The sequence below is a fragment of the Ursus americanus genome, chromosome 6 (genome assembly GCF_024610735.1).
Source record: "Ursus americanus isolate L20-20 chromosome 6, mUrsAme1.1.p, whole genome shotgun sequence".
In the NCBI taxonomy this organism is placed as follows: Eukaryota; Metazoa; Chordata; class Mammalia; order Carnivora; family Ursidae; genus Ursus; species Ursus americanus.
This window is the reverse complement of record NC_142132.1, coordinates 1,057,217-1,069,981: the sequence shown is the minus strand read 5'-3', so window position 1 is coordinate 1,069,981 and position 12,765 is coordinate 1,057,217. Positions and strand designations below refer to the sequence as shown.

The window sequence follows — 12,765 nt, the reverse complement described above, 5'->3', positions numbered from 1 at the left end:
CAGTCTTTTATCTGTAGTGTCATTTGCAAATATCTTCTCCCATTCCGTGGGCTGCCTCTTCGTTTTTTTGACTGTTTCCTTGGCTGTGCAGAAGCTTTTTATCTTGATGAAGTCCCACAAGTTCACTTTTTCTTTTGTTTCCCTTGCCTTTGGAGATGTGTCATGAAAGAAGTTGCTGTGGCCTCTGTTCTCCTCTAGGATTTTGATGGATTCCTGTCTCACATCGAGGTCTCTCATCCATTTTGAATTTATCTTTGTGTATGGTGTGAGAGAGTGGTCAAGTTTCATTCTTCTGTATATAGCTGTCCAATTTTCCCAGCACCATTTATTGAAGAGACTGTCTTTTTTCCATTGGACATTCTTTCCTGCTTTGTCAAAGATTAGTTGACCATAGAGTTGAGGGTCCATGTCTGGGTTCTCTATTCTGTTCCATTGATCTTTGTGTCTGTTTTTGTGCCAGTACCATGCTGTCTGTGCATGTCTTCTGCCCACTTCTTGACTGGAATATTTGTTCTTCGGGTGTTGAGTTTGAGAAGTTCTTTATGGATCTTGGATACCAGTCCTTTATCTGATAAGATATTTGCAAATATCTTCTCTGATTCTGTCAGTTGTCTTTTGGTTTTGTTGACTCTATCCTTTGCTGTGCAGAAGCTTTTTATTTTGATGAAGTCTCAGTAGTTCATTTTTGTCCTGGTTTCCTTACCTTTGGCGATGTGTCCAGGACGAAGTTGCAGCAGCCAAGGTTGAAGCGGTTACTACCCACGTTCTTCTCTAGGATTTTGTTGGATTCTGTCTCACATTGAGGTCTTTCATCATTTTGAGTCTATTTTTGCGTATGGTGTAAAGAAATGGTCCAGTTTCATTCTTCTGCATGTGGCTGTTCAGTATTCCCAGCACCATTTGTTATAGAGACTGCCTTTTTTCTATTAGATATTCCTTCCTGCTTTGTCGAAGATTAGTTGACCATAGAGCTGAGGGTCCATGTCTGGGTTCTCTATTCTGTTCCATTGATCTATGTGTCTGTTTTTGTGACAGTACCATGCTGTCTTCATGATCACAGCTTTGTAATAGAGCTTGAAGTCCAGAATTGTGACGCCGCCAGCTTTGGTTTTCTTTTTCAACACTCTCATGGTGATTCGGGGTCTTTTCTGGTTCCACACAAATTTTAGGATTGTTTGTTTCAGCTCTGTGGAAAACGTTGATGGTACTTTGATAGGGATGGCATTGATGTGTAGAGGCATTTTCACAATATGTGTTCTTCCGGTCCATGAGCACAGAACGTTTTCCATCCCCTCGTGTCTGCCTCGCTGTCTTTCCTGCTCTATTTTCTCATGCTTCTTGGGGCCAGTGTGTTAACTCATATTTTTATAAAATTTTTTTATTTGGATTTTCATATTTTAACTGCACGTCTTGTTCTTATATGATGTTGCTTATTTATATTTTTGTCCTGTTTCTGGATTCTGTTTGCCACAGATCTCTTTCTTTGTTGCTGTTTTCTTTCATGGACCAGGAGTTGGATATGTTGATCGGTTTTGATCGTTTACCTAATTTTTTAGTTTTTGCTTACAAGATACTCAATTCTTCCCCCCAGTTTGCTTTCTCAGTCACGTAGTTGAGAAATGCCCAGATCTTCATTCTTACTCCCAAGAACAACATTGAAGAGCCTCGGTTTGCGTCTGGGAAGAGCCGTGGACGCATCCAAGATTTGTAACAGGAAGGATTTGCAATTGCGTGATGTCCCAAACACTCGGTGACAATCGCTCCACTCTTTGGGGGATCTGCTTTCCTTCCTCGTGGCCGGGGTCTCCGCGCAAGCCAGGAGGGCTGGCCCAGCCCAGCGTGAGGAGGGGCTGTCCCGTGTCCCGCCTGTGAGCTCTGCCATCGGCTCGCGTCGGGGAAGCGAGGGACTAATGCAGGTGCCCACGCAGCTGGAGCGATGTCGGGCCCTTACTATGCTTGTCGTTCCTTTCAGGCGTAGCTCGTTGAGGTTAAAAAGTGTGGTCTCTACAAAAACACTTCCTTGGAGTCTCGAGGTTTCATGAGGTGTGGCGTATGACAGATCTGAGAAAGCTCTAACGTACACTTGCCAACAAGTGCGTTCTTCACATGACACACGACATTCTGTAAAGCAGTTATTTCAGCCGTGCCTCCGTAGGCTTTATTTCCCTTCACCTGTCGAAAGCCGGCCCCAGGACGTGATGCCTGCTCAGCGCAGACGCGCTTCTGCAGACGCGGCTCGGTGTCCCGCAGTCTCAGCGTAAAGTCCCGCAGCGGGTCCTGCGCAGCCCAGGGTGCTAGGACCAGGGGCCGCAGCCGCCACTCACTTCCTCTGGCCTCTGCCCAGTGCGCGCCCCCCGGCGGCTCCCCGCATGTGGCTCACGGGAGCCCCGCTCCTCCTCTGGCTTGGACTCCGGTCTGCCTTGATTTCCTTCCTGCCCAAAGATCGGTTCTTCTCGGTGTCCTCAGAGAGGATGCCCTTTCACTTCCCTTGTATGGGATTAGCTTATGGGCTCTGAGACGTGCGCCATGTGCGTGTGTGAGGTGTATGGTGGGGTGTGTGTGGTTAGTGTGTGGTGTGTAGGTTGTGGCGTGTGCGTGTGGGTGCATGTGTGTGCACATGGCGTTCCATCCCATGTCCACCAATGGCAGGCCTGGGGACTGGTTTTCCTCCTTCTTGGGGTGGGGGTGCTGCACCCCCTCCCATAAGGGCTGCTGCATGGAGCCCCAGGGGCTCCACGTCTAGGAGTTCCCCTGTCCTCCAATCATCTTTGTCCCGGGGCCTGTGTCCATGGCTCCCGCTCGCCTGGCCCTCAGCCCCCGTGGGGAACCCTCCAGGCAGGGTCCCACGCACAGAGGGAGGTCTGCTGCCCGCCATGGGCCCGCGGGGATTCAGAAGGGCGGGAGCCTTGGGGGGCTCTCGGGAATCAGCACAGCTGCCTCAGAAAGTGGTCCCCCAGCCAAGAGGGCCATTCAGGTTTCTGGTCGGCACAGTCTTGGGGTTCCTGAACGGGAGGCTGAGGGGGCTGACATGTGGCTAGTAGGGGTCATCCGTCGATGTCCGCCAGCTGACAGAAATCCCTGTCCAGGTTCCCCAGGTGGGGTGGGTTTCCATGTTTCTGTCTAGGGATGTCTTAGTGGGAAGTTTAAGAGGAAGTCCATGACAGGGGCCGGCAGCCAAATATTTTAAATGAAAACCTTTTTCTAAGTGATTTTGAAGTTAATGAGAAAACAGCATCATACTTTCATTCCAGAAAATGGCTTTTCATTTTTCCTTACTTCATTGAAGACAAACAGGAATAGGAAGAAGAGGCAGGACCAGCCAGGTATAATTACTGTCATTATCCATCTTTGGGAAGCAATGTCTTCCCTAAATAGAACAGCGTCCTGACGCTCGAAGCAGAGAAAACAAACAGCCGATCCGAAGGCTGCGAGTCCAAGGTGAACGCCAGCAAAGCCGCCCCTCTGAATCACCGCATTCTGGGAAATAAATGACAACGGACACCCCACAGCTGGACGGCAACTGGACACTTGGTGGTGCTTAAGAAGGCCAAGCGGAAGTGACCGGGGCGTGAGCCGGCCCCCCAGGGCGTGGGAAGCCGGGCACTCCAGGCTGCCGCCCTTCCCTGCTGTCTGCACCTGTGTTTGCCGAGGTGAGGGCCAGCCCGAAGCCACAGGACCTGCCAGGAAAGGGCGGGCCAGGGCTCCTAAGTACTGCCCTTTCCGGCTGGGATCCTCATCAAGCCCATTCAGCCCCCAGCTCCAGGCACCCCTCAGTTTGGTCTCCTCGATTCTACAGAGGAACCCCCAATGCACAGGGATCCCTCCCCATCGCAGAGACTGGGGTCCCCACAGAGCCATGCCCTCCGTCCTTCCTCCCCCTCAGCGGGGCACAGCTCCTGCTCGGTGGGAAGGGGACGGGCAGCCAGTGGGGACGTGTGTCAGTGTGCTTCCACTAGACCAGAAGATGCTGCAGACACTCAGTGTGCTTCCAAGGGAGTAAAGCTCCCACATATGCATGTGCACACACACGTTTGTGTACATGTGAACACGAGTGCCTCCATGTATGCACAGTGCATAGTATGCGCACAAGCACACGTGTGTACATGTGCACAGGTGGGCGTGCACTCACACACGCAGCAACACACGGGCACACGTGTATATACATGTATGCATGTGGGCACGCACACCACAACACACACGTACATGTGTGTACATGTGGGCGTGCCCTCACACACGCAGCAACACATGGGCACACGTGTATATACATGTACGCACATGGGCACGCACACCACAACACACATACATGCGTGTACATGTGGGCGTGCCCTCACACACGCAGCGACACATGGGCACACGTGTATATACATGTACGCACATGGGCACGCACACAACACACATACATGCGTGTACATGTGGGCGTGCCCTCACACACGCAGCAACACATGGGCACACGTGTATGTACATGTACACATGGGCGTGTACTCGCACGCACAGTAACACGTGAACACGCGTGCACGTGTGTACACATGTGGGTGTGCGCTCACACACAACTATAGCACATGAATGCACACACATACGGGTACACACACGGGCAGTGCAGCGCCTTGGATTCCCCACCCCCAGAAACCCTTCCAGTAACAAATGCCAGGCCGGCCACCCCGGTGAACCGGCTGCTGGGGCAGCGCCAGCCTGGAATACACTGAGTTGTGCTCAGGCCGGGACGACATCCCCAGAGCCGGGGGCCAGGGCCACATTGGGGGGTGAGAGAGGGGAAGGGGGCTATGGTCCCAGGGTGCTTAGGGACACCTGGGGGGGATCCAGGCCCAGCCCCTTGGGCCTCATGGCTCCCCAGGAGGTGAAGGTCAGCCACATTCTTTGCCAACACTGGAATTCTGACATCAGATTTTCCATGCTCAGCTTGAGGGGGAGGAGCTGGCGGTGCAGGAGGGAGCAGTACGTGGGGGGGGGGGGGGGCGGGGCGGTCCGCAGGCCAGGGCCTGAAGCTCCCAGGAGGCCAGAGGCGGGAGGGCTCCTCTGCCAGCCTGGCCTGCTTCTGGGCCCCCACTGCCCACGCCCACCTGGCTGCCTGGAGCGCCCTGGCCACGGGCCACCCTGTGACTTTCTCATCCCGGCTTGAGGTCTTGCTGAGTCACATGGGAGCTGGGTTAGGGGCTCTAAAAATAGCTGGCCGCTGGGGCCAGGCTGGGAGTTATTATTAGGCTGGGACAAAGCCCCTCCTTGGGGGGCTCCTCTCTCAGAGCCCCTGGAAAAGCAAGGGACATGGCTGGGGCAGCAGGGCGGCCTGGCCGCCCAAGCCTGGACACTCAAGCCCTCCCTGGGCCAGCGGTTGGAGTTCCCCCTCCTGCCTTCCTCCCACCTAGATACCCCTCTCCTGGGCACCCCACGGAGGCCCCCACGGCAGCTCGTGGACCTTCCCCAAGGTCAGAGTGCCCCCTGTGGATGTGGGGGATCAAGTGAAAACATGGCCCCTTGTTGGAAAATGATTCAGAATTTCAAGACAAGTAGGGGCCCTTCTAAGCTCGGTGTCCTATGGGACTGTCCAGCCCATACCCCGGGAAGCTGGCCCTATACCTGTCCCTAGAGGTCATTTTGGTTTCCCAAGGAGAGAAGTCACAGCCTCAGAGCCTGTGGGAGCTTGACCTACCTCAGGGTGCAGGGGTCCCCCGAACACCCAAGTCTGTGGTCTGTTTCCATGGGAAAAACAGCCGTGAGGCCAGCACCTCTCCAGGTTACCTTGAGCCGTTCACGTAAGGTCACGACCCTCGTGATGGTCATTCTGATGGTGAAGAAGCAAGTGACCCCTAGATGCTTCTCTGTGGGAAGTTCTCCAGTTAACCCCTGTGCCCCCAGATAGGAGACTGGGCATGCAGACAGGGTCCTCCTACCTCCAAACCCTGGCTCCCACCCTGACCCAGGACTTCAAACTCAGCCGGCACGGTCTGCAGCCACGGCCTCCTACCCCAGCGTCCTCCAGCACCAGAGACTGGCTGGAGGAGAGCCTGCGCCAGGGGCTGGCCTCACCGCAGAGCGGCCAGTGCTCGTCCCACCCTGTGGGTCACTTCTGCTGTTAGAGCCACATCCGCAGGGCAGCAGGGTGGGAAAGCGCTAGTGTGCCAGGACCGGCTAACTCTGGACTCAGAGAAAGTGAGCCGGCATCCCGGGGCAGAGCCGTTCACTCCCTCTCTGCACAGAAACAGAGCGAGATCCAGGAGGTGGGGGGCCCAGCCCAGGCTCCTCAGGAAGCCCCTGGGGAAACAGGAACTTCCCCAGAGCACTCTGTGCCGGAATGTCCCTGGCCTGGGGTTGGGGGCCGCTGCGACCTACCAAACATTCACGAGGATAGCGCCTAAGGCATGGAGCCAAAATGGCACTTAGGCCGTGGGTGTTCCGTGGGTGTCCCAGAGAGGCGGCAGCTTCTGGGGAGTACAGACCGTGTTGTCATGATGGTGCCCCCCCCCGGACCGCGATCACCCGCTAACGGCACAGCTGAGGCTGGGACCTGGCCTCTCAGGGTTTCCAGAGGAGAGAGCAAGGCCAGCCAGGCCTGGGACGTTTGCATGCTCACCCTGACCCCACAGTGGGGCCTCTCCAGATGCCCCTCCCGGCCCAGAAGAAACCATTTCCATGTTTGCCTCCCAGACCTCATGGCAAAGACGAGCCTTTTCCTCCTGAAAAAGGAATTCATGGACTGAAAGGCCGCAAGCCAGGGCCAACCTGTCTGCCTTGGGGGACGCAGAGCCCCGGTGAGGTCTCTGTGATCACGATCCTGAGTGCCCACTTCCCGGGGCTGGCATGTGGGGAAGAATGTGGAGCCATGTGGTCAAGCAGCAAATGCTTTCTAGGGGCCCCCTCGGCATGCAGGGACAGTTCTGCAGGGAGAAGAGTGCTGGCGAGCGACGGACCCGAGAGGCTGGGGGGCTGTAACGCCTGGCTCACACAGGCGCCAGGACTCCGGTCGGTCACCGGTGACAACAAGTCCACTCAAGGCTGCCCACGCACAGGTGCGCTGCCGACGTTTATGCTCCCGCAGCCACCTGCGAACGTCCCCTCCCCCTGCCCTCGAGGTATGTCACTAACAGGGCTGAATTTCCCAAGAAGCCAAGGAAAAGGCAGGAATTCTGCACCACCTTCCCAGCAGTCCTGCCCCACACCCAGAGTCCTGGGCCCTCAGACTGGCCGCCCCGGCAGCCTCAGCCCCGCAGCCTCGGCCCAAGGAAGGGGCACGGCCGCTTCACTGGGGCCCGCGGACTCAGCCCATGGCGAAGGTGACCCTGGAAGAGATGCCAGCCTACGTGAGCTGCCCGGCATCAGGACCGAGTGAAGCCGGCCTCCCAGGCTGGTCTGCCACGTGCCACCCAGACGCCAGCTGCTGACGGCCTCTTCAAGCTGGAGCCCGGGTCAGGACGAGTGCCTGCCCGGACCCACCTTGCAGGGGACATAGGCGTGCATAGGCGAGCTGGCAGCACATGTGCATCAGGACGGAGGGACCCCTGCCCCAGAGGGAGTGTAGGTGCGGAGTCAGGAGTGAGTGAGGAGGGCTGGGGGTAAATGCGGCAGGGGGTGTCAGACCTACCCGTTCACACCGCCCTAATGAGAAAATAAAAATCCACATTTATCTTTTTGCTCAAAGTAAAAGCCGAGCTTTAAGAGGAGACATCTGATTTGGGGTGATGAGAGAGAGACAAAGGCATGTGTGCAGCCCCGGGTCCAGCCTCCCCATACTCATGTCCCAGGCAGGTGGCGGCAGCAAAGAGAAAACAGGGGCCTGCAGGCTGGGGCGCGCCCTCCACGCGCCCTCTGCGTCAGCATGGTCAGCAGCAGCATCCCCTCGCTGGCCACCTCCGGCTCCGTGCTGGGTAGTGGTGCAGGCCGTCCGTACCGCTAGCCGGGCCTGCGGCGAGCTGATCACGGGCACTGTGGGCCTCCAGGGAAGAGGAGAGTGGGTGGCTGGGGTCCCCTCGTATTGGGCTTCCCCTAGAACTGCGGGGGGAGGCGGGCTTTGCACAGCAGCCCAGGGAGCAAGAAGGACACAGACAAGGTAAGACCATGCGCTCAGGGGTCACAGACGGAGCGTCTTTCTCCTGGTGCTTGATTCATTTCTAGAAATCCCACTTTTGGACCAGAGCCTGTGTTCCCATCCCTCCCTCCCTCTGCTCCCTCGTCCCTTTCCTTCCTCCTCTGTCTTCTCCCCTCCTTCCTCCTTCCCTCCTCCCCTCCCCCTTCCCAAGCCTGGGACCCTCCCTCCCCTCCTCTCACCTAGAGCAGACCAGCCCCCACGAAGGTGGTAGGTGCTTGGATTCCCCAGGCGATGGACCAGCAGGCTGCCCACCAAGCCGTGAGTGCTGTGTGTCCCTACACAGGATAGGGCCCAGGTCCTGGGAGCAGACAATGTCCAGGCCCCTATGGGCACTCTTGTGTCCGGGTGGGACAGAGGGTTGCTTGGGCAAAGAGCCTTCTCCCTACGAGAGTCAAAAAGCCAACAGTCGGGCCCAAGACAGGTAAGCCCGGGGCTGGAGGCAGGACTATCCCTGGCCCAGAAGCAGGGGACCAGTAGGGAAAGAGGGCTTCAAGGATCCCAAGCTGCCCCCACGGGTGGGATCCCACCAGCTCATCACCCTTTGTGAACCCCTCCAGGTGCAGGAGCCCTTCAGACCCGAGACAGGACCCTCAGCACTGGCCCACATCTGAACACTCTTGCTGGGCGGGGGGGGCGGGCGGCTACACTGAGACCTGTGGTCTGTGTGCAGGTGTCCAGCCCCATCGACACTGGACATGGCCAGGCCCACCAGTGGACTTGGCAGACTTGGGGTGAGGGACACACAGAGGGAGAGGGGAACTGAGGACACAGACCAGGAAGTGGAGGGCCACCTCCATGACCACTCTGCTGGGCCCTCCCCAGCCTCAGACTGAGGGGACAGGGTAGACCCAGTCCAGAGGCAAAGGCAGGCCCCAAGCCAGGTGGGCACATTGGTGTGGGACCCCCAGTCCTGCAGACCCCCCCATGGCAGCCTGGGCATGTGGGCCATCCCCCTTCCTAGGGCGTAGACGCACTTTGTGCCGGGTCCTGGGACGGGGCAGGCCGGGGCAGTGGCTGGTGGGCACTCCAGAGGGCCCCTGCCCCTCGCCACTGGAACTGAAAGAAACCTCCGTCTTCATTGGGGCCCTGTTGTCAGGGGTGATATTTTGGGGGTCCCAGCTCAGTCTTTAGGCAGAGCCCCCAGCCCAGAGCAGTTCGTTGGCTCGGGCTTTTGGGCAGGAGCTACTGAGTGCGGGGGTGCATTCAGCCCCTAGGGGGGGCGGTTTCCCATCTGCTCAGGAATCTGGGCCTGAGGCCTCCGGGCAGGGCAGGCGCCTTGGGCAACAGAGGAATGCGGGGAGGGTCTCCAGGCCCAAGGAGGACTCTGGCCTGGGCCCTGGAGGCAGTTGTGCAGGAAGATGGAGGCCCACTACAGGGCTGGCTGTGGGAGGGGCAGCGCAGGGTGTCCTCTGCTCCCGCGGAGTCCCGCCTGTGGTGGGGCCCTTCTGGCCACGCCCGCCTCGGCCTTTGCCCGGCACCCCCCACCCCGATGAATCACCGAAACTCGGCACTTACACGGCTCACCAGACCGCCAGACCGGGCTGCCTGCCCGAGGCCAGGACGCGCCATACCCAGAGCCGGGGTCTGGCCGGGAGGCCTGGCGGCGGCGTCTCTGCCAACAGAGGACCGCACTGCCCGGGCCAGGCTCTCTGTCCATCGCTCCAGGAAATGGAAATGTTCCTAAAACTTTTCACTTTACAGCTGCTTTTACTTTTTAAGTCCGTGCTTAAAATAGCCTGGAGCGGGGCCTCTCTGGTTTGCCTTTCCCGAGGTTAAAGACGGTTGGCTCTGTACCGAGGGCTGGCGGGAGGCCGTCAGGAGGGCGCACTCAGCCAGAAAGCGCTTCTCTTTATGTAACTTGGGGTTGCTGTGCTCATGTTTTGAAAGTCAGGTGACTAGCAGACGTCCCGTGAAGTCACTTTCCTGTGCATGGTCTGGAGGGCTGTGTGTGAGCCGGGCCGGCTCCCCTCACCACTCAGCACAGCAGTTAGCCCAGACTGGGGGCTGAACCCAGAAACCCTGGTGCCCCGGGGCAGGGACTGGCTGTGGTCCTTCCCTGCTTGCTGCTGTCCTCACACAGCCCTGGGGGCCAACCCCACTGCTGTGCACCCCCTCCGCCGATGGGGACACCGAGGCTGGGAAGTACGGTGGTTTGCCCGAGGTCCCTCTGGAGCTGAGGGAGACGCCCGGAGCCCTGCGCTCCTCCCTACCAGCATGGATCGCCTCCCTTGTGGACAGGCTCTCCGAGGGGCTGCCGCTTCTCCAGGACACGCCCGAAAGGGGAGAGCCGAGCTGCTGCCAGAGTCCTCCACGTCCCCCGCCTCCCCCAGCGCTCACTTTCCTGAGGGCGGGGTCCCGGGCCAGCACTGCCTTCCTGTCTACCAGAAAGTGGACAGGACTGCATCTGGGCTTTAGGGTGGAGCCCAGCAGAGTTCCCTGGGGCCCCCAGGCCGCCCCGGATCTGGCCAGTATGGGAAGAGGGCCCTTGTGCTCTGCAGGTGCAGGCAACAGGTGAGCGGCCTCCCCGGGGGCACGGTGAGCACAAGCCCCTGACCGAGCTGGTCACTGTAGCGCCCAAATGGCACCAAGGAGACTCCCCAGGCTCCCTGGAAGCAGTGACACCAAGAGCCGGTTTAGAGCAGTCCCAGCACACTCTCGCCGGCTGAGGGCATGGGGGGGCACCCATGAGGGTCTGTGCTCCCCTGACCAGATGCCGTCATGCCTCAACCGCACAGGGCAGAGAGTCTCACGGGGACGGGGGGCGAGTGTCTGCAGGCTGGTGGCTCACAAGGCCCTGGGGTCCTGGGCCTGACCTCCTTCCCTCCTTGTCCTCCTGCCCTGGGGCCCACACCACGGAGGATGAGGGCTCGGAGGCAAGAGGCAGCGGTCTATGCCAGAAAGCTCCTCAGCCCCTCCCCCAATCCACTTCCTCTTCCTCCCCTCCCCACTCTGCGGCTCTGGGGCTGACCACAGCCAGGTCCTTCCAGGTCATCTGCTGAGCCTGGTCTCTCTGAACCCCACTGCACAGCCAGTAGCCAATCCTTAGAGCCCGTCTTCTGCTCTCTGTCTGCTCTGCCCTAGGGGCTGCACTCCCTGGCTCTTGCAAACACAGCTGGCTGCAGGACCCTGAGGCCCCAGGACCCCCACTGCTGGGCTGAGCCTGGGCCTTCCAGGAAGGAGAGAAAGGCCACACCTACCAGGAGCTCAGCATGGTCCCTCCCATGACTCAGTGAAGCACACGTTGATGGGGCCCGGGGCTGCCAAGAGGGACTCCTAGAACCAGGACGTCAGAGCACCACTGGGGAGCCCCATGGAGAGGGCAGCACCATGCAAACCTGGATCACAGGAGGAGGGGATGGCCCCACTGGCCAGGAGCAGCAGGATCCCAGCAGAAGTAGCCTGGCCTAGGAACAGGTTTCCGCCAGGAGAGCAGGAAAGTTGAGGAAAGGTTCCATGCTCCCGCCTGAGGCTGAGCAGGGTTAGGGGCTGGTGGGGCTGCCAGGAGCCACGTCCTGCGGGACAGGCCATCCCACACCCCATGTCCTGGGCACGCTCCTAAGCCAGTTCTAGGCCAATGTCCTGACTCTATTTGGCTGCCCGGCAGGACGGTCTGCAGGGGAATGAGTGTACTGAAATTGGTTCTTAGAGTAAATTCGTCATTGTTTCTTGAGGGCTAAGAGAAGAAGCCCTTCCACTGATTCTGCAAGAAAAGCCACCACCTGGGGGCTGCTGACCCCAGTGACCTCTTGGGGGGAAGGAAGGGGCCTCCTCCGCAAGGGTGCAGCCTGGCCACCTGCCCACCCCCTGCAGAGCCCGATGCCCCCGGGGTCCACCACGTCCTGTGCAGCAAGCCTGGGGTGAGCCTGGGGAAGGTGAGCATGCCCTCCCTGCCCGATCTTGGGAAAAGAGCTGAAGGATCTTGGGTGGGAATGATGCTCGTTCTTCCTCTATCCCACACCTGACCACCATTTCCCCTCTGCTCTGGCCTAGAGGCTGAGCCCAGGCTCGCCTACTGAGGGCTTTTTTGGGTCCAGGCAGGGAGGGCCAGGGAGAGGACAGCAGGGGCATGTCTTCCCAACCTTCCCGCCCTGGGCTGTGGGACCATGGCCCACACAGGCAGTCCCCAGGCTCTGGCCAGGCCGTCCCCTCCCCTCGCCCTGCAGGACTGGTCATGCTCCCAGCCCTGCCACCTGTCCGCAGCCAGGGACCCCTTGCAGGGCCTGAGCTGACATTCCACCGGTGATGGCACAGATGTGGCTTGCCCACGAAGCAGGTCTCCTCCCTTGGCTCAAATTCGATTCTTGTGAAGGTTTTGTTTCTGGTCTCGTGAGTACTCCAGGACAAACCTAATACAGTCCTTTACCTCTGGCCCAAGACTTGCATGGCATCTCCTCCGACAGCAACTGCCCCCAGCCCCCTTCCAGCCTGATGTCAGTTACCACGAGGAACCCCAGAGTTATACAGTCACTTGTCCCCATGCTTCCAGCAGCACCCCGTCAAAGCCTTGCCCTGGGGTGTGTCATCCGAGGCTGGACCGGACAGCACATCTGAGCCCCGCCGCTGTCTTGCAGGGCCCAGCAGGCCCCGAGTGAGGCCGCCTCTGGAAGCCCAGGGCCAGCGGGCCCTGGGCAGGGCTCAGATGCCGTCAGGGCCCCTGGGCCTCAGTC

General features: G+C 59.0%; 1 long non-coding RNA gene across 1 annotated transcript; it reads right to left on the bottom strand.

Annotated features, from left to right (window-relative positions):
- Positions 1-7,649: 7,649 nt before the first annotated feature.
- LOC123800001 (uncharacterized) lies at positions 7,650-9,926 on the bottom strand. Its single transcript, XR_015724657.1, has 3 exons — positions 9,614-9,926; positions 8,278-8,480; positions 7,650-8,018 (listed from the first exon to the last, which is right to left on the bottom strand). It is a non-coding gene; the product is annotated as an uncharacterized LOC123800001 (long non-coding RNA).
- Positions 9,927-12,765: the final 2,839 nt, after the last annotated feature.